The sequence below is a fragment of the Arvicanthis niloticus genome, chromosome 4 (assembly GCF_011762505.2).
Source record: "Arvicanthis niloticus isolate mArvNil1 chromosome 4, mArvNil1.pat.X, whole genome shotgun sequence".
NCBI lineage: Eukaryota > Metazoa > Chordata > Mammalia > Rodentia > Muridae > Arvicanthis > Arvicanthis niloticus.
In genome coordinates this window covers 98,184,769-98,206,119 of record NC_047661.1, presented here as the reverse complement: position 1 = coordinate 98,206,119, position 21,351 = coordinate 98,184,769, and the positions used below count along the sequence as shown (strand labels likewise).

At 36.8% G+C, this 21,351-nt stretch overlaps 1 long non-coding RNA gene across 44 annotated transcripts in view; it reads left to right on the top strand.

The window, feature by feature from the left end:
- Window positions 1-21,351, top strand: part of LOC143442118 (uncharacterized) — a 103,307-nt gene that overhangs the window by 39,193 nt on the left and 42,763 nt on the right. For 12 of the 44 annotated variants that reach the window (XR_013110059.1, XR_013110055.1, XR_013110074.1 and 9 more), the window contains 3 exons: window positions 9,036-9,092; window positions 11,174-11,373; window positions 11,639-11,763. The exons of 3 other annotated variants lie outside the window; for them this stretch is intronic. This is a non-coding gene — a long non-coding RNA (uncharacterized LOC143442118). 29 more of the 44 variants (XR_013110068.1, XR_013110064.1, XR_013110065.1 and 26 more) reach the window with 16 other exon arrangements.

Below are 21,351 nucleotides of genomic sequence, written 5' to 3'. Positions count from 1 at the left end.
TCTCAGATGTTCACATTTCCAGTTCGGCAGTCATTTTTTTTTTCTGCCTTCAGATCAAGATGTAGAACTCCCAGCAACTTTTCTAATACCATGTCTTCCTACTTGCTACCATGACAACAATTGACCGAACCTATGAGCTTTAAGTCAGACCCAATTAAATGTTATCTTTTCTAAGAGTTGTCATGGTCATGATGTCTCTTCACAGCAATGAAACCCAAACTAAGACACCCAGCCAGTGCTAGGAACTCACTTGAGGGTGGTGGTCAGTGGATTTCCTGTATATTTTCCCCTATTAATAATCACTTTCTCTTAGTTTATGCTCACAGTTGACATTTTTGTTTAATCATGTTTGAGACATGCCTAGCTAAACACAAGTAAGGGGTTGAGAAACAAGGGGTTGGCAGTTTGCCCATTAATGCAGTTACAATGACAATCCAGACCAGAAAATATTGTGATGGAGGAAAGCAGATATGAAGTATAGGTGGCTAATGACCTTAGGTGGGAGAGAGAACAGAATGGAATGGAAGATGCAGAGGAGGCTAAGAGATTGCAGTACGTGTAGAAGAGGCTCAAAGCTGGAAGAGGGACACAAAATTGTTCTTCATACTTAAATCCTAGAGAAAGCATATACATCAGTGATGCAAGTCTCATGGCCAAATGTTAGGTTGGCATGGCTGCTTAATACCCCACAGGATAATTTGAACAGTCTCTTGTCACAAAACCTCACTGCAATGGAAAGGCAATAAGAGTTATACCCAAGTCATCTGGAGAGCCCAGGGAATGTACACCCAATGGGTTCATAACCTGCAACCGAAGTAAGAGGATGTATAAATAGATTCCAAAGGGATAAACTATTGAACACAGAACTTTGTAGACAAGTGCTCCTTAAAAGAGCCATACATCCAGAGGCAGAGAGCATCAAAGGCCCACCAGTGGGGGACTAGGGCTATGAGCTGCTAGTTGCAGGGGGAGATGAATAAAACTATGGAAGGTAAATAATCAGGTAAGATTCAAAGGTACAGAGGGCCAGATTGTGGCCACACTGATTCATTAGTACACTCTGAGGTATAGGAATTTCAAGTATGCAGAACAGAAGGCAGTTATAAGACATCTTGAAATTAATAAATGTGTGCTAATTACTACAGCCATGTGCTTTCTGATTGCCATTCTGTGAGAGTTAACCTGGACCTCTTTTCTTTCCTTAAATATGACACCTCTGAAAGCTCCAGGTTTTCTGAGTCATTGCTGCTATGGAATCTGCCTCCCAGCTCATGAAATGTTTCTTACACTTTCCAGACAGACCCAAGCTGCAATGAGCTACCACACTATCCTTTAATAACAGAGTGTCATCCACTGAGAATAGACTATAGAAAGGCTGGCTGCTATCACTGCCCAGGTAACTAAACCATCAGGGTTAGGAGCGCTCTGTTTTAGGTGATAATCTAGCCTTGAGAATATTTGATAGTTAGAATATTTGTTTTGGCGAGAAAAAATCAAAGTGATTCATAGAACTAAATTCTGAGGGGTCACACATGGTAGCCAGAGTGGCTTTAATTCTGTTTTCTCTCTTCTACTTGTTGACAGAGGGTGAAGACACAAAAGGAACCGAAATTTAATATGAAGCTGTCTTAGGTGCTGAGGCACACTGGTTCAATAATATCTCTTGAAGCCACAGGTCTTTAAATACAATAATTTTTATTGAAAAGAATAGAATATTTCACTCTAAGAATGCATGGGTGTCATGTATCCTTCATTTCCTGAGGTGTCTGGGTCATACCAGGAATTACTCTTTTATTCTCAAAATGAAAATGGAATGACTCTCAGATGGTCATTTGAAGAACAAGAAAACTAAGCTCTCTTTCTGTCTGTGTCCATGTCCGTGTCTGTGTTCCTGTCTCTCTCTGTCTCTCTCTGTCTCTCTGTCTCTCTCTGTCTCTCTGTCTCTGTCTCTGTCTCTGTCTCTCTGTCTCTCTCTCTCTCTCTCTCTCTCTCTCTCTCTCTCTCTCTCTCTCTCTCTCTCTCTCTGTGTGTGTGTTCTTTTCAGGGGAGCACTCCCTACACTAATTTGTTTGTAGAATGCCTGAAATAGTTATTGCTTGTATGATTCTGAGAGCAGAAAAACTCAACTATAGGGGATCCAATCTGCCATGACTCGGCAGAAGGAAGCATGATTTTATGGGGTTTTCTATGGGTCGCTACCAACTGGAGTCACACAGAAACAGTTTTTCTGACCTGTGGTCACTCATGGGATTTATTGCTACTTAAGCTTGTCTGGACAATTTGGGCCCATTCAAGGAGCAGATAATTTATTTGTAGATGGTAGCAAGGCCATCTTAAATACTTCACTGGGTGAAAGGCATATGGGATTGCATCATGCCCTAGGATCAAACAGCATGGTTCCTGCAGGTATGAGAGAGTACTCTTCCAGAATGGGGCTGCAGAGCACTGTTGATTAGCACTGGGAAGTTTTCTGAATTGAGTTAGTCTTCTTCTGATGCCCAGCAGTCACTGGGACTTGAGGTTAAGACGGGGTGGTGGCTCAGTGGGAGAAGAAACTGATTGCCAAGTCTGACAGTTTGAATTCAGTCTCCTGAACCCACATGGAAGAAGGCAAGAACAGACTCCCATAAGCTGTCCTCACATCTCCACAAGTATGTTGTGCTGTGCATACACCCACATGTGTAAGCATACACAGTAAACAAATAAATGTAATTGTCTGTAAAGAACTAATTAGTTTTAGCTGGGAATCAAAGCTTAGTTTTCCCTTTGATAAACTGAGACACAGAGCCATTATCAATTTCAAGTTTTTTTGTTTGTTTGGTTGGTTTTTTTGGTTGAAACAGTAATTGTTCTAGAAATTTTAAGGCAGGATGGGGCACTTACTTTCTTAAACTGAAAAGTGGGAAGCAGTAGAAAAGGGGGGCAGTCACAGTCCTTAGCAGGCCCCCAGACCCTGCAAACAATTATAAGCTGGTTTCAGCAAATACTGGTGACAGATGCTCTATTTCTTTTGAAGGTAACTATATCTTTTGACACATCTTAAATCAGGAGCTGGAGTTTATGTCCTGGTGCGTTTTCTACATCTCAGCAGTTCCCAAATGCCTGTCTAAATTCAAGAACACTGATGGCTTGGTAAAAGTGCATTTTACTCCTGGTTTTCAAGCGTGGATTATTCTCCTGGTTCACAGACAAAACCTGATAGATTTGGTGTGAAGATTTCCTTTTGCTTTTTACTTTTATTCAAGTTAGGTGCTAAAGTATCATTTTCATCATTCCTAATCATAACACCTTTGAAGACTACATCAACAAATGCCATTTCTTAAATTTACATTTGAATCTAATCTGACTACACTATATGTTGACAGTACATGTACTGTGAGCCTTGAATTAACCCAAAACCTATGAGGTTGTATCTTGGGATTCTAGAAATGAGTGATGAGAGATCAAAACAAATATTTTTATATTTAATTAAGAAGTAATGGGCACAGCAGGAAACATAACTGAAGAAGGGGTCATATAGAATCAGAAGATGGGGATGCATGCCGTGAACCAGTCTTCAGGGTACATCATGGCCAACACAATTATGGACACATGGCAGCTGTGCCTATCTGAACAATAAGGCAGCAGAGAAGAAACATGGCTGTCTAGGAAGAGGAAGCAGCTGACCAGGAGTCAGTGAGACGTAGGGGAGGGTCAAATGTGATTCGAGGCATAACATGTTTCATATGTAGATGAACTGGTCAAAAATAAAAATAAAATTAATAATAAAAAGAAACATGAGGACAAAGAATGAGTTAATACTTCATGAGATTATATCCAACTATTAATTATACAATTAAGCTCATATTCACCTCCTTCCACTTCTTTAATAAACTTCTTTTGAATCTCTTCTATGTGCTTAGGAGCTGAAGCATTTTTTTTTTTAAAAATGCACATAATGATCCCCCTCAGAAACACATAGCTTCCCACATGGCTTTTTATTAGATGTTTGCAAGACAAGAGTGTCGTTAATATTGAGACAAGATGGGAATGGCTGTGTTTCAGGCCAATGCAAGTGGTTTGGAATGAGGACCAGTGACGAGGTGGAATGTTCTCCATCCAGGAAAACTAGATAAGAGAATGATAAGTTGGACTTTTGACAACAGATGAGAGCAAACACTATCTAGGCAAAAGCAACCAACCAAGCTAAACCACAACAGCAAAATATGCACAGAGAGGCAGGGGTGAGAAATACCAGTGCGTGTGTGGACCTGGCTTTGTACTGGATTCTTCTTTAAAAGCCCACTCTTCATTTTGTGCTCTGAGCAAATGCAAATGAGGGTGGCAAAGCTTGCATAGCCTCAGCTAGCTTTTTGGTAAGTTCAACAAATCAGAGAAAAAGATACAGGATCTCTAAAGGCACCCCACTCCACACAATTTCACACAAAAAAAATTTGTTGCTCTGGCTGTTTATTTATTTGTTTATTTACTTACTTACTTATAATTTATTTATTTTTGCAGGGCAAGAATGGTCCCCCATAGCTATTCATGCTTATAATCCTAGCTCGCAGAGGGCTTAGGCAAGAGGATGGCTTTGCATTTGAAGCAAATTTAAGATATACAGTGAGACACCTCAAAATTAATTAATTTCTTAGGTAGTTAATTGATTAATTTAGAAGGCAGAAGAGAGGACTGACACCAGCATTGTCCTTTGATTTCCACAAATGGTATGACATGCACACACAATTACATAATTACACACAAATATGTCTACACATATGAACATGCTTATACATATATACACTATACACATACATAGCACATATCACACGCACACAGACATACACACACACAGAGACAGACAGACAGACAGACACACAGATATACACACAGATACACACAGATACACACACACACACACACACACACACACACACACACACACACACACAAAACAAAAATAAAAATGTGTTTTAAAGCCAAAGAGAAACCAGGTTGCCTGTGATGTAGAAATGGGATTACTCACTCATTAGACAAAATTGTAGAAGACGCCCAATGAGACATGCCTGTGTAATACTGATCAAAGCATCAACGAGTAATTAAGCTCACTTCTGTTTTTTTTTTTTTTTAATCAAAACTTGTCCTACTTTCAGAGACCAAAGTCAGTGGGCATGTGTGTCCATGTTTTCCTAGATTAAGTTAGAAATTCTGATTTTTAACATTTCCCATGCTTCTCATCCTTCCTTTCTGCACCCCGTGCTTCTCTGTCTCATCTCCCTCAGTTCTTGTAACCACCCATTCTCCCAGGTCTTCATTATCATGGAGGGAATGAAGTGGAACTTCTGTTCACTGTGTCTCATTACTTTCTTCAGGAATATTTGCATTTTGTATGTGGATATGGTTTTGGAGCTTTAACCATTATCAATAAAGCCATAGGAAGGTCTTGTGTAAGTTGCTAGACCATACCCAGAGTGTCTTGCCTCTTTGGCAGATGAGGCCCATTGTCTTAGTTATGGTTTCTATTACTGTGACAAAACCACCCCAAAAAGCAAGTGGGGGAGGAAAGGTTTTATTCAGCTCAAACTTTCCAGATCATAGCCCATCACTGGAAGAAGTTGGGACAGGATATCTAAACAGGGCTGGAACCTAGAGGCAACAGGTGATGCAGAGGCCATGGAGGGGTGCTGTCTATTGAGCTGCTTCCCATAGCTTGATCAGCCCACCTGCTTTCTTACAGAATCCAGAACCACCAGCCCAGGGATGGCTGGGTCCTACCCCCATTGATCACCAATTGGCAAAATGTCTTACAGCTGGATCTCATGAACACATTTCCTCAACTGAAGCTCCTTTCTCTTTGGGTTAAGTTGACACATAAAACCAGCCAGTACAGCCATCATGCAATGTGTAGTAATAATTTGAGAATGACTGTTGAGCATGAGTAAAATGTCAGTCATGTGGAGTTTTTCTTCAATATTTTTTTTTGCACAAAGAATTCTGATTTCCTTTAGGGAGAAAGCTGTCAACTTTAAACACCATATCACTCAGGTGAGAATTTCACCAATAGCTTTCTCTAAAACAACAAAAATGAAAAGCAAAACCAACCAACCAACCAACCACCACCACCACAACAACAACAACAACAACAACAAAACAGACTGCTTCAAATCCAAAGGCACTCATTAGCTTGTTGAGACCAAATCCCCCAGGCCCAAAGACCCATGACTTGAAGCTGTTTCTGAGTTACGTTAGCAGCCTTCAAAGGATACATTTGCCTCTGCAAAGATATTCGAAGCACCTTCATTTCTTTGGGTGACAACATACCAGACCTTTGAGGTTGAATTGCCACCTCTAATTTCATGTGCGGATCTTTTGATAACACATCTGCTTCATTAGCTGTAAGAATGTCAGCTTTGAAGTTTAAGTTCTGGCATTGGGCTGAGCAAGAGCTTCTGGATCATTTGCTTTGTAGATGATTAAAGAGACTTAACATGGGAAGGAAAGGAGTTACCTCTGATTGTGTCTTTGTCAGCTATGTCCTGTGATGTAATGAATAAAGAATATAATCCTGGATTTGAATCTCTAATACTACCTTATAGCTGTTAACCATCTGTAAGTAAGGGTTTTTTTTTTTTTTTTTGTGAGTACAAAAAACTAGAGAGTAGAATCCTTGTCATATAGTAGGCATTCAGTGCAATCTTTTTTTATAGTTTGTAAATTGATTTTTATGTCATGTTTCTTAGAATGGTAAAAAAAGAAATCTCCCTTAATTTGGTGAAGGGTGTAGATTTTTGCTCCTTAGAAATAGTTATATAGATCAACCTCAACATCTTTCAGTGGCATTGTAAACTTTCTTAAATTATTAGGCTGTGACCAGTTGTGTGTGCTAACCTGCTCAGTCTCTACTGTCCAGATGTTGATTCACCAATCTAAAGTTTTCTATGAGGGGATCTTTTTAGGTATAAAATTACCATCAAATTAATAGATTTTGAGTAAAGCAGGCTGATCTCCATAGTATGGGTTAGCTTCATTTAGAGGGTCATCAGAGGTTTCTGAAAAGGAGGATATGGTGTCTAGCCTGCCTTAATGCTCAAGATTTCCACATAGGCTCTATAAATTCCAGTCTTCCAGATGGTCCTACACACTTATAATTATATGATTTAAATATGACACAGAGAGAAAGTATGTGTCTTTCTTGAGATCATGAGCACAAACAGTTGATATTCAAGCATACATGTTAGTAGTGTGTTTGGGATACAGGTATTTAGTAAGATACTTAAGTTACTAAGCCTGTTATACTGAAATCATCTCTGTGTTAGATTATCTTGACCATGGTATTCCCAAGTATTGTAGGACAGGCTACACTAAGCTATGGTGTTTAGTAGGTTTGGTGTATTAGGTATATTTTTGCTTAGGATATTTTCAACTTACAGTGGGTTTATTATGATCTAAGTTCAAGGGATATTTTGAAACATTTCTATTTGATTTTGAACTGATCAATACAATCAACAGGCTGTGTGACAAGAAAGATAGGCATAGCGCATGTAAAATGGTTCAGTGGTTAAAGATACTTGCTGTCAAGCCAGGTGACCTGAGTTGAATCCTCTGGGATCCACATGGTAAAAAAAAAAAAAGAAAGAAAGAAAGAAAGAAAGAAAGAAAGAAAGAAAGAAAGAAAGAAAAGACTGCTCAATTGTCTGACAGCCTTCCTAAATGTATTGTGGCACATGTACTTATCCCCACACTGTAAATAGATAAGTGTAATAAAGATGGGTAAATACAGAGGAAAATTGGTAGATTGGAAATAAAGAAATTTTTATCCACATTTCATAGTCTATTATTTTCACTATGGAATGGTTCTGTTTCTTTATTTGATAGACATATTATAAATTATTATAGATAGTATTTGCCTATATCTATATCAATTTGTACTGATTTTCTATAATTCAATTAACTCAATTAACTCAATATATTCATTCTATTTGTTCTTTCAAAGAAGTCTTAACTAACACATTCAATGACTAATTAAGACACCTAGTGAATTCAAGAACCTTTCTCTATCAATCCCACAATGCATCCTGTAGAGGAGACATTTTGAAAATAACTGATTATTATTTGCTGATCATTATACCTTGGTTTTCTTATAGAATGATTTAATTGCTCTTCTAGAAATAGCTTGTCTGGAGGTAGAGTTTTAAAGCACAATGTAAACATTTATTAGAGATGCTGAAATAAATTTCTTCTATTTTACTTTAATATCAATTTCAGAATGTCTAGGAAATTTGGTAATGTTCAAGGAAGAACTTAAGAACAGGATCAATGTGCCTTGGCCTGATTATGACAGACTCCCTTCCCACCAAGTGCACCAGTATCAGTCCAATGCATATTCTGACTTGTCTCTTATGTACAGATGAATAAGCGTTGTCAGAGTTATGGGTGAAACGAACAGTGATGGAAACATAAACTAAACTATTTCCTTCTTTGCACGCCAATCTTAACATCCATTTCAAGTGTTCACTCCTCCAAATGATATGGCATGTTATAGATACAAAGAAGAAATGCTTGTAAATGTTTAGAAGTAGCTATGCATGAGAATCCCTAAATAAAAGCAAAAATGAAGAGAAAAGCTGATCAAAACTTGAGAATAAAGTACAAAAGGAATGAGTGGGCACCGTCACCCATGCCAGATGAACTTTCTAGATATTTGATCCAAAGGTCTGTCTGCAAGACCTTTGTGACAACTGTTTTCAAGGGCATTGCTCAGAAGCTACTATTGTCAGCAGAGCAAGTATGATGGCGGTGGTCATGTGACTGCTGAGAATCCTTTCACAGCTTTAACTACTTGCATAGTTCTTCAGTAGAAGCAATCTACTCCTTTTTTTCTTTCCCCAGAAAAGAATGGTCACAAAAATAACATGTTAGTGGAAGCCAACTCTGCCCTGCCCTATTCCTTTACCTATAGCTTTGTATTGTTTCTGACTGACTGGCTTCACCACAAACTTGTAACAAGATTTGTTTTTCATCTGTGAAGTGGAAATAATGTCTGCTTTTTCTCATAGGAGCATTGTAAAGATACATGAGGTAAATCACTTGAAATACTTTGGACACCACTGATGGTAAGTGCTGTTATTCCAAGGCATTATTGACTTCACAAATAACTTGTCACCAACCTCAATCTGTGTAAAACACATGAATTCCTCAGGGAAAGACTTGGTAGCAAATTAAGTTTTATACAAGCAAGTAATCTGTAGTACAAGGTCTCTATTCTGTTAGTGGCCCCTTACTTTTATGAAGAAGAAGTGATGTAAGCTGAAGCATAGTAAATAAGAAGAATCAGACTATACCTGATCACTTAGACTTGGTTACTAATAAGACCTGAAAGTTAGCTCAAAAAGCCAACTTTAAGTAGATTTTATGAATACAAATACTTGGTCTGTATCACAAAGGTGTATAAATTGTACATCAGACTTCCCTAGTACATTTAAAGATGGGTTGAGGACTGGCAAGGTAGCTTAGTGATGAAGAGAAACAATTGCTGGTAAGGCTGATGACCTAAGGTCAATGCTTAGGACATGTATGATAAAAGAATAAAAATAATTCCTTCCATAATTTGTGCTCTTGATTTCTAGTTATATTCCATGCTAAATGGATGTGTAAGAACACACACACACACACACACACACACACACAGAAACACACACAGACACACACAGACACACACAAACTTAAAGTTAGTTGAGTTAATAAGCACTTATTAAGCAGGCACTATTTGTAACTGGATTAGATTTAAGTAACATAAAAATGTTCAAGAAAATATCTCAGTGGGTAGTAAAATAAGATAAAAAGAATGCTTTCCACACTGAAGTCTAATCAATTATATTAAACACACTATGTAACATTATGACTTTAAACTCACCTTTTCAAAAGAAATGATACTGGTCAACTTTCTGAGCACCATGAACAATAGCAGGACAAGACCTCACCCACTGGCAGAGGAAAGATGCTTTATTTTGATTCTACTAAAACTCAGGACTGCTTTCCAAGGGAGCTACCTCCAGGCTTTTAGATCAGGGGAAATCTAAATACAAACAGAACATTGCAAACATCATGAACCAGGGGAGTATGGGTCCATAGATTTTTTTTTTTAAAGCATGAGTCATTCCGGTAGAGCTGCTGACTGGCACGACTACTGTAAAACAGCTTGACAGAACCTTAGAAAACCAAACACACACCTACCATACACAAGTTAGACTCACTGAAATTAACATGGAAATGTTGAAATCTTACACCTACACAAAAGCTTGCACACAGGTGTTTATAGTATCTTTATTCATAGTTGAAAAATCTTGCAAGTAACTACACCAGGCTTCTATGGATACATAAAAAGTTCATCCAGGCAGTGAAATGTCATTCAGAACTAAAAACAAATGAGCTATTGAGACAGGAAAAAGCATGATGATGGAACATGAAATGCAAGTATTAATGCAGGAGAAAACAATCTGAAAAGGCTAGGAGGAATCACATTCCAAATGACATTCTGGGATAGGCAAAATCAAGGATACAGTAAAATAGAGGTGAAACTCAGAGGCTTGCACAGGGTGAGGGGAAAGAAGGATGAAAGAAGGACAAAGAATGTCTGTAAGAAAGTGTTGGTATTTCTGTCTACCTCTGTAAGAGTGAGTACAGTCCACTAACATCCATGTACACCTGTAGAATGGACAACACCAATAATAAACCCCAGTGTATAACATGAACTTTGGGTGAAAATATTGTGCAGATGTAGTTGTACTGACTGAAACACATGCCACTCTGAATGCAAGAGACTGACAACAAGGGTAATTGTGTTTATTGGGTTCTTGGCATGTGGGAACTCTACCCTCTGTCCAATCTCACTCAGATCTAAAACTAGTCTAAAAATTAAATGTCACATTTTAAGTATCTGAATATATATGTAATAAGAAATTGATGCATCTATTTTCACACATATGAAAGTGATAGGATTCATATGAAAATACAATTTTTCCTTCTTAGGAAAGGAAAAATTCTTCTTCTCCATATAGGAGACTATAGTTCCTTCTCCTCCATATAGGAGACTAGGAGAGTAAAAATAAGGGGTTGAAGGAAGACTCTAGGGAGAAAAAGTATTATAGGCAGTCAATAAGAGTGGTACCCACCTGTTTTCTTGTTGTTTCCATAGGGTAAGGAGGTCACCACTATTAAAGCATCTTGAACATCCTGTATCACACTATCACTCTGCTTTTGCTGATGCTGTTGAAGTAATTTAGACACTGCTAAACTCAGTAGACGACAGAACAGCCCTGACTTACTTAGGGCCTGAACTTCCACAGAGAACTTTCCCAAAATGCCTCTAACACAGTTTTGCTGTCAAGCCCGAGGGTAAGTATCACTCTGTGCTCAGGGAAATGCTCTCCTTCTTACCATGAATTCCACGTTTCCTGTCCTCAGAGCTTAATCAAAAGGCGAACTTTCCCACTTGCCGGCTCTTCAGTAGCTTTGCGAAAGGGTGTCAGGCTGAGTTGCTTATTTTTGGAATAAGTGTTAATGATTTTAGATTTTTTTCCCCCTATGTACACAGTTCCAGCAGTGAACAGACTCTTAACAAATCTCCAAAATAAACTCATTTACCAAGGCTTTCTCATAGTTGTCATTCTGGAAGACTGAACAAACATCAGAAAAGCAGTAATCCAAGTTATCATGCCAAGGAACTGCATGTCCAAGGCCAGGATTTCTCATGTTTGAATATGGATATGGAACCTCGAGTGCTAGGTATTTTTAATTTTTCTTCTTTTTTCTTTTCTTTTTACTTATTTTTATTTCTTCCTCTTTACTGGTTCTAGTTTTGATAGACCTGAAGGGTAGGGTTGCTGGCTGTTTTAAAGGAAGATACGCTTTAACAGACTGAAGGCTGCGTTCTTTTATTTGGGAGACTTGGTTTCATACCAGAGAATTACTAATTGTGGCTCAGACAATCCCTTTCCAGATGGTAGTAGGTTGATCCAAAACACAAAGGACCCAATTGGTCTAAAGCTTGGATGAAAGTCCCAGAGAGAACTGGGGAAGAGTTAGAGGGAATTATTTCTGTTACTGGAGCTGTGTCCACAGTGTCTACAGTGTGAGGCTAAGTGGGGCAGGGGAAGTGGTTCAACTTTCATTCCTGCTACCTGCTTCCTGTGCCTCCTATAAAGACAGCCTACACAAACTCTTATTTTCTTGCCATAAGGCTTTGTTAGTGGCGAAAAGTGGTTGCGCATAGGCTTCATTATCCCCTTACAATTTATGAAATATTCCACATTTCTTCTTTTTTTTGTCGTACTTTCTAAAGTCCCCTGTTTCTCTCCACTTCCATTCCTAGATCATTCTTATCTTTTAACTAACTTTCTTTGTATGAAACAAAAACACATTCATAGGCCAGACAAGCAAGGTTGCATTTCAGAAAGATGACCAGAGTAAGGCCCTCCTGTGCTCCATGGATAAGCCACAGGAGCATGAAAGGCACATGTTTTGCCCTACTACTGTGCTACAAAAGTCATAGAGGGTTGTGAGCTTCAGATACAACAACATTTTTGCAATATTTGTAGTCTTTGAAATGCAAATCCCATAGCTTTTCTACCACCAGGCTATCATTCACTGTGAGAAGACATCATAAAATAGAGAAAGAAGAGTATATGAAATAAAAAGTCGTACCAACTCAGGGCCTGTCTATCCTTAATGAGGAAAGTGTCCTGGCATAGTATAACCTATGATTATGGACGAGGTATTTACCATTGTGTGACAGTTTGTTAGGAAAATCCTGGAGCTTATTTTTTTTCCCTTGGGAATTCAAACAAGACTTTGGAGCTCTTTACGGGTATGTCAGTAATAGTATACAAAGTATGAGTTTGCAGCAAGCATAGATTAAGCACCAGCTATTAGCTGCAAGTAGCTTGCTTAGAATTTCTGGAAAGACAAGTGCAACCACAGCCAGATTATGACATCTGGAATAAATAAAGCTTTGAGTATGGACATACTGATGTATGTCTACAAGCACCACACACTTGAACTGAGGGGCTGTCAAAACTGAAGGCTCTGTGGAAAAAGAAATTTTTACAAAGCTTGGCAACCTGAACTTGATTACCAGGACCCACATGAAAGAAGAGAACAGAACACACACACACACACACACACACACACACCTTAAAAACCTTTCAGTGAACTATGAACACATTTTAAAAAGAAGTATAGAAAAATGACCAATGTAGTAACTGGTATGTGTGATTTCTGTGAAAGAGAATTTAAAATATCAATTTTAAGAAAACTTAATGAATTTTATGGACTTACATCAAAACAGTTTGATATTTCATCAGAGAAAAACAGAGAAATTATAATAAATTAAAAAACAAGCCAAATCTTTGGGCTTAATAGTGTAATAAATGGGAAAAAACACAGTAGGCACCAGTAATACCAGAATTGATCAAAAAACTCTAAGACTCCATGAGCTCAAAGATATTTAAAAATGCAAAGTTGGAGTCTAAAAAAAAAAAAAGAAATAACAAACAGAAATGAAAATGTTTATAGGTTCTTTGGGAAAGCATTAAAACAGAAAATATATGGGGAACCGGGGCTCAAATGGAACTTGAGAATACCTAAGGAGTAGATGTTTTATTTTTAAAAGGTAATAACATAAAATTTCTCAATGGTAGAGAATGTGTACAAGTACAGGGAGGATTAAGTTACTTTTCAGATTAAACTACAAAGACTATTCCAAGATATTATAATCAAAGACTAAAAGACAAAAAAGAAGCCATCTTTAGAGGAAAAACACACATAAAAGATTTCTAATCTAGTCATGGTAGACTTTCCAATTAAAACATTACAGGCTAAGGCAGAATGAGACAAAGTACCTACAGTGCTAAAGGAAAAGAAAAGACGACAATGAAAAATACTATTTCTAAAATGTTATCCTTCAGAATTAAAGAAAGGGGCCTGGAAAGAGGCTCATCTGTTCTGAGTGCTGGCTGCTTTGCTAAAGGACCATGGTTCAATTTCCAGGACCAGACATGGTGACTTACTACTGTTTGCAACTCCAGTTCCTGGGAATCTGACATCCTTTTCTGGTTTTCTTAGATACAAGGCACCCATGAGATGAAAAGACATACAAGTAAGCAAAATACATATATCCATAAAGAAATAGAATAAAATGAGTTTTTAAGCTTTCAGAGAAAAAGTTTTAAATTAAAGGGAGGACAAAGACACTCATACAAAAAGAAAAGCTGGGAGAACTCATCATCACAACACATACATTATAAAAATGCTAAATAAAAAATGGGAATTGTTTAAGTTAAGAGACATTGATGATCAATAAGAAAATGTCAGAAATAATAAGATTTAATTGTAACAAAAATATACAAATAAACTCAAAATATTCTGGTGCTGCAAATGTGACATATAAAATATTTTTATCTTTAGTGTAAAGAAGAAAATATAAAATAATTTAAAAGTTGTTATATCACTGTGTTATGATACAGACAATACCAGAAAGATGCAGAAGGGGATATCAGATATGAAAAATAAAATTAAAAGCAAAAATTAATAAAAAGAGAAATTGATACATTACATGAAAACAAGATTTGATTTCTTAAGAAGTTAAAATCAGTAAAGTATTAGCTGGAAATTTTAAAAAAGGAAAAAGACTCAAAAAATCAGAGATTAAGGAGAGTTCATTAACAGTCAAGGGCTCGTCAGTAACTAATGTCAGCAAATTTATATCAAAATGTTGATAGGCTAGAAGAAATCCTTGAAATGTTCAGGGTGATAGATTGAATATAGAAATTGACAACCTTAACATAACAAGAAGCAAAGGGATGACGGTGGCTCACTTCAGTTGCAAACTTGACTGCACTTAGATGCACCTGGGATGTGGTCCTGAGATGGGTGTGTAAGCGTATTTGTAGACAAGTTTATCTGAGAAGAAGTGAACTATTCTCAATGTGGATGGCATCATCCCATGGATTGGACTCCTGGACTGAAAGAAAGGGAGCAAAGATGTAGAAACAAGCAGTCATCTCTCTGATTCCTGATTATTGTTGTAAATGTGACCAGCCACTCTCAGGGTCCTGACACTGTATCTTTTCTGACATAATGGACTGTATCCCTTTAAATTGTGAGCCAAAATAAACCCCCTATTTCTTGAATTGCTCTACTCAGATTCTTTATTATACAAGCTAGAAAGGAAACACTAAAGAAATGGACCCAGTAATAGAAGCTTTCTCACCAAATAAAATCAGAAGTAGACGGTGTCACTGCAGATTTCTATAGAAAAATGGAAGTATTTCTACTAAAATACAAATATGAAATACTAAATACAAAATACAAAATACTAAAATACAAAAATGACCCTGAGAAATATAACAATTTTTAAAAACTATCCCTCCAATGTGAGAAGAGAATTCTAAACTCATTCTTCAAGGTCACTAGTACCCTGATCTCTGATGCTAAAAACCAGATAGACAAGGAACACAATAGAAAAAGGAAACTACAGCTCAACATTGTTAATGAACAGAAGCATAAAACCTTATACTGGCAAACATCAAACAGCAGCGTCGAGCAGCACTTTAAAAGACTGTTCCTCATAATCAATTGGAATTTTATTATGGAAGTAAAAGGATGCTTTACCATATGCAAATCAATAAATGTGATAACTAGATTAGCAAAAGGGAATATGACAGGATATGATTATCTCAATACAGAAAAGTATTAAATAGCATCCCATATCCCTCACTATCTGAAATTATGAAGAAGGCAAGCCTCACCTCAAAGGACTGTACCTGAAGATAAAGTCTCATGTAAGCTCATAGCAAGCAACATTTTCTCTGAGACCTGGATATTTATTTCTACCGTTCCATACAGCAAAGTATTGAACTTCCTAACCAGGACAATAAGGCAAATATAGTAACCAAAGAATGTGCCAAGAATGGACAAAATGCTCTTAATACAAATAAACAAATTCTGCAAAGTTTCAAGATATAAAATCAGCTACTAGGGGGCTTGGTAGCACATCTCTGCAGGCAAAGATGCTTGCTGCCCAGCCTGACAATTTGACTTCCATCTCCATAATTCCCATGGTGCAAGCAGAAAATCAATTAGCTGCAGGCAGTCTTTCACTTACTATGACATGTGCATGTTCCCACACACACATAAATGTACACACTAATAAGTAAATGTTAAATATTTTTAAATTGGCAATAAAAATCAATAGTATTTGATAATTGTGAATTGACCAAGGAATAAATTAAGGCAACAATCTCATTTATAGTATCTTAAAAGAAGTACAGAAATTAACTTAACTGGAGAATGAAAGCTTCCTATAATGGGAACTATAAAAGCTTGAAGGAAATTTAAAAGAACATACAATAGCAACATCATCAAACCTAGAAAACTTCTCATTTTCATAGAAAAGAATCAATACTGAAAAAATGTGTCATCTCTCTCTCTCTCTCTCTCTCTCTCTCTCTCTCTATATATATATATATATATATATATATGTATATACATAATACACTATATATACACATACACAAAATATACACATACACAATATATATATTGCTTGCTGCCCAGCCTGAGTATTTGACTTCCATCTCCATAATCCCAATGGTGGAAACACAATACAAAAATAATATATAATACAAATCCTGTCAAATACCAATGGCATGTTTCACAGATTTAGAAAAATAAAGAATCTTAAAATCTAGGTAGAATTGCACGAAACATTAATAGCCAGCTCTGTCTTTAGCAAAAATGAACAAAGCTCTCAGTATCATACTTGTTATCTTCAAAATATCTGCAAAGCTAAAGCATTCAAAATGCTATGTATTTAATCTAAAAACAGACACATAGAACACATAGAACAATGGAACAGAAAAAAATAGCCTTCAAGCATGCCTACCCACCAATGGCTAACTGATCTTCAACCAGAGTGCTGAGAACATGCGTTGAAAAATAATATAACCTCTTCAACAAAATAGCATTGGAACAACTGGTAAAGTGTAACCAGACTTAGTCCTCTTCTCAGTTTCCAAGGTCAAATAAAATGAATTTAAAAGTTCAGTGTAAAAGATAATGATCCCTGTGGCTTTTCAAATACTCAGTCTTACATGTAAGACTCATATGTAAGCTCATGACACTACTAAAAGAAATCCTAGAAAAACATTTCAGGATATGTAATGATCAAGGATGCATTTCAAAATAAGTGCACAGAGGTAGAGGGAGACAAAGAAAAAAAAAAGACAAACAAAATAATGTGATCTAACACATAGCTAATGTAACAGATGAATAGAAAAATAACATCAAACACAAAAAAGCCTGTGCCCAGCAAAAACCAAACCAAACAAAACAATATAATCTGATGAAGTTATGACCTACAAATGGACAAATACTGCAAACTGTGGGTTTGATAATGGCTTAATGTCCAGGACAGAAGAGGAACTTGATCTAATAACAAAACAAGAACAACCAAATGAAGAAAGACTATAAAAACCCAATATAAATATTACAATGATTCCAACCAGATATTTTGCAAAAGAAAGTGTACAAATAGTACATGAACAAATGTTCACCATAGCCATCAGAAAATGTAAGTCAAAAAATATAACAAGAGTCTGGGAGAGGTCTAAGGAATTAAAATGACCTTTTCATTGTACTAGTGCAAAGACTTAAGTTTGGAGCCCCAGGACCCATGTAAATGCCAGGTAGATAAGCAGTCTGCCGGTAATCCGAGCACCCAAGAGGCAGAGCTATTCTGTGTAATCAGTGAGTTCCAGTGTCAAGTGAGATAGCTTGCCTCCATGTATAATGGACAGAGTGATCAAGGAAGATACCTAATTTCTGGATCTTACACACACATTCACCCACGTACACAAATACACATACACGCATGTACACACAATCTCGGCATATCAATATTAAGAGTGATCCACTGAAATGAAATATCACCTCCTTGTATTTAGAAGAGACTTTCATCAACAAACAAACAAAAAAAGATAAACAATGCTGGGGACAATGCAGAGAAAAGGGTACTACTATACCTTGTTGGTGGAATATAAGTTAGTGCAACCATGATGGAAACAAAAATAAATAAACAAAAATCACACTATAATATGAAACTGGATGTCTGAGGAAAACAAAATCCCAAACCCAACCGACCATCCAACCAAATGATAACTACCCCAGACCTATTTATTGCAGCACAATAATTGACTAAGAATTGGAAATAACCTATATGTCCACTAGCTGATAAATAGGTTGAAAATATAGAGCCAGTGAAAAACTAACCATAAAGAGAAAGACATCATTCATGAAAACACGCAGCCACTAGCAACAGCAAATAACTGGAGTTTATTGTACAAAAAGCTAAGTCAGATTCAGAAAACACATGCCACCCGATCTCATGCCTATGTGGATCCTGAAAAGAAGCTTAGAGCAGAGGTCAAGGAGCTAGTGTAGAGAAGGAGGTAAGACTAGGAAGAAGAGCAGAGACAGGAGTAATAGAAGAATTACGTTCTGTCGCTCAGTGCAGTGTCTGGAGATGAGAATAATATACATTGTTTGATTTCTGGAATGGGAAAGGGTTTTGGATGATTTCACCAGGTGGAGAATGTCAAATATTTGAAAATACAGCTATGCTTAGTTTGGTTTGAATATTACAAAAATACTAGTAAGGCAATGAAATGTGTCATGGAGAACTAGAAACTCAACAAATTGAAATAAATGCCTGGCCCACTGAAAAGTGTCCAGTTGCTAAGGCAGCTCTAACTCTCGTGCTGTCTCGGGTTCGAAGGGTTTATTCTAACCCTCCCTCCAAGCTCAGCTGTAACTCCTGTGTGCTTCTTCCAACAATCAGAAACCTGACACCGCCGGTTCCCTTTAACTTACCAAATTTAGTCAAATTCAGTCTCAAACCGGGCATGAGACACCCATCTCAGAAGGGCTAATTTGTGCCTCGACAGGAAAGAAAAAATATGTAGTGGAGCATAGACTCTATATACAGTTCCTTTTGTCTTTAGTCTCGTGATTTCTTTACCTTTTATCTAAACTATAAAACTTAGCTTTGCAGTGAATACATTTTTTTTTTACAAGGTTAGTCAGGGTAGATACCTTTATACCTGCTTCTTCAGAGCAGATCTGTGGCAGGAGCATTAAAAGTTTAATCCGTTTGCCCTTCCAATCTTGGTTGCTGCTTTCTCTTTCTTAGTTTTCATGCATTAAAAATTCACCCCCTTTGATGTTCAAATCAATGGATTTTGTAAATTGCATCAAGTCATACAGTCACTACCCAATTTTGCTCATTGCCATACTTAGTAAAGCTAAGTTCAGGTCCTGATTTCTACCCAAAAGTTCTGAATGAAAAGGAGGCTGCTCAGCATCTCCTAGCCATGAATCAAATGCTTTTGATATGACCCATCAATGCTCTCTAAAGAGAAAGTGGAGCTTCCTTTGTCTCCAAATACCACAACTGCAGAGCTATTGAGTTCTTATACTACTAAAACCTGGAACTTTGTAGAAGCACAGAGAAGCTCAGAGTATCACATCTTTGGAGTATTCCCATTAAACCAATATAAAAGGAAAAAGTGAGGGCTTGTCTTAATATTTTGTGCATTTGTTAAATCTATATTTTCTCAATGATAAGAGTAACACATTTATCATATTAACATGAATAATAGATCTCAAGATATTTTTATAATTCAAATCCCAGTTTATTAGGTACATTCATTTTAATTACTAACCTTTGTGAATTAAAAAGAATTGCATGTACAAAGACACACTATCCAGAGAGCATCTCTTCAGTATCTTTAAAACCCTTTAAATATTTTAGTAGTTTTGTCTTGACCTGTCCTTTCAGTATACGACTCCTTTGTTAACTCAGCATATTTCCCTGCTAATATTTTTTCTAATAGTTCGATTTCAGCTTAGCTCCTATAGCATGTCTTGAATATGAATAATTATCACCCCTTGTTTAATTGGTTCCCTTGGATATATAGAACACATGACCATAGTGCCTTATTCATCTTCTTTTAAATTGATAAGGTTTGTATCTTCCTGGCTTTTTATGGAGATGAACAGAAGATGCCTGACCAAATTCCCTGAAAGCTGACCTGGAACACCGGAGCTCTCCAGCCTCCACACTGAACTCTGTGCTGTACATTCAGGATGTCAACACAATGTGTGCACTCCTGCTTCTGCAATTATGTCAAATATTGTTATTAAGTCCCTTTGCGAAATTGGTCTCGGGTTCTTGTATTTTCTTCTGTAGCCCTTCTTTTATTTAGCCAAGGTGTTAAAAGAAATATGCTTGCCTTTTCATTAAGAAATAAAAAGAGACAGGGAATACAGGAGCCTTGGTAGAAGATGGAAAATGTTGCTCACAGTGAAAAGGAAGTATTATGGCTAGTCAAACCTTCAATTTTAGAGGAATGCTTGAAGGTCAGGAGAAAGAGGTACTTTACTTCAAAGTAAAATTAAGGTAAATACAACTTTAATTCCAAAAAAATAAAAAATCCAGCCAGTTAGTTGTGTGATTGTTTTCTAATCTCAGTCTAAAACAGAAGTAAATACTTCTAGACATTTTCTTAGAAGATTTTCATAGAAGACTTATGAGGAGTTTAATGACTTCAATCCAGTGTCTTCTAAATGAAAAGAAATAAGTACAGTTTACTGTTTGGCTGCCAATTAAAGAGATCCACAATATGGTTAAAGATGTTTCTGCTACTTGCCAAGCCTATAAATGAACGATTGCAAATGTCTACTACAAATAACAGCACTCTGTGATTATGCAACATGACAGACATTACTAATCAACCATAGGGAGATTTCCCACCACACTGATAGAAAGTCCTAAATCTTTTTGCTGAGCACTCTGCACCAAGCATATGAAAGCAAGATAAAATTAAACTTACTTTCCAGTGATTACATAACTGCCAATTTCAAACTGTCCCGAGGTATCAAAATTCAGAGGATCCATTTCTATAGTTACATCTAGTTGTGTGGGTTGCTGTAGTTTTTGCCTGACCCTGATAAAATTCTCATTAAATACTGTGTATTTGTTCAAGGTTTATCACAGATGTTATTTCCACCTACAGAATATTATAAATTAACAAATCCTTCCCACTTTATAATGTGCAGCCTTTTGAAAGACCTGCTCCAACCATATTCTTTTCATCTGTAAGACTTGCTTATGCAATGAACATGACGATTAAGTGACAAAGTCATTTAACCAAATAGTCAACTATATAATTTCTATTTTAACAAAATTTGGAGAATTCAAGGATCACGAGTGAAACTCATACAGTAAAATAATAAGTAGAATTTATGTTTGCTGGG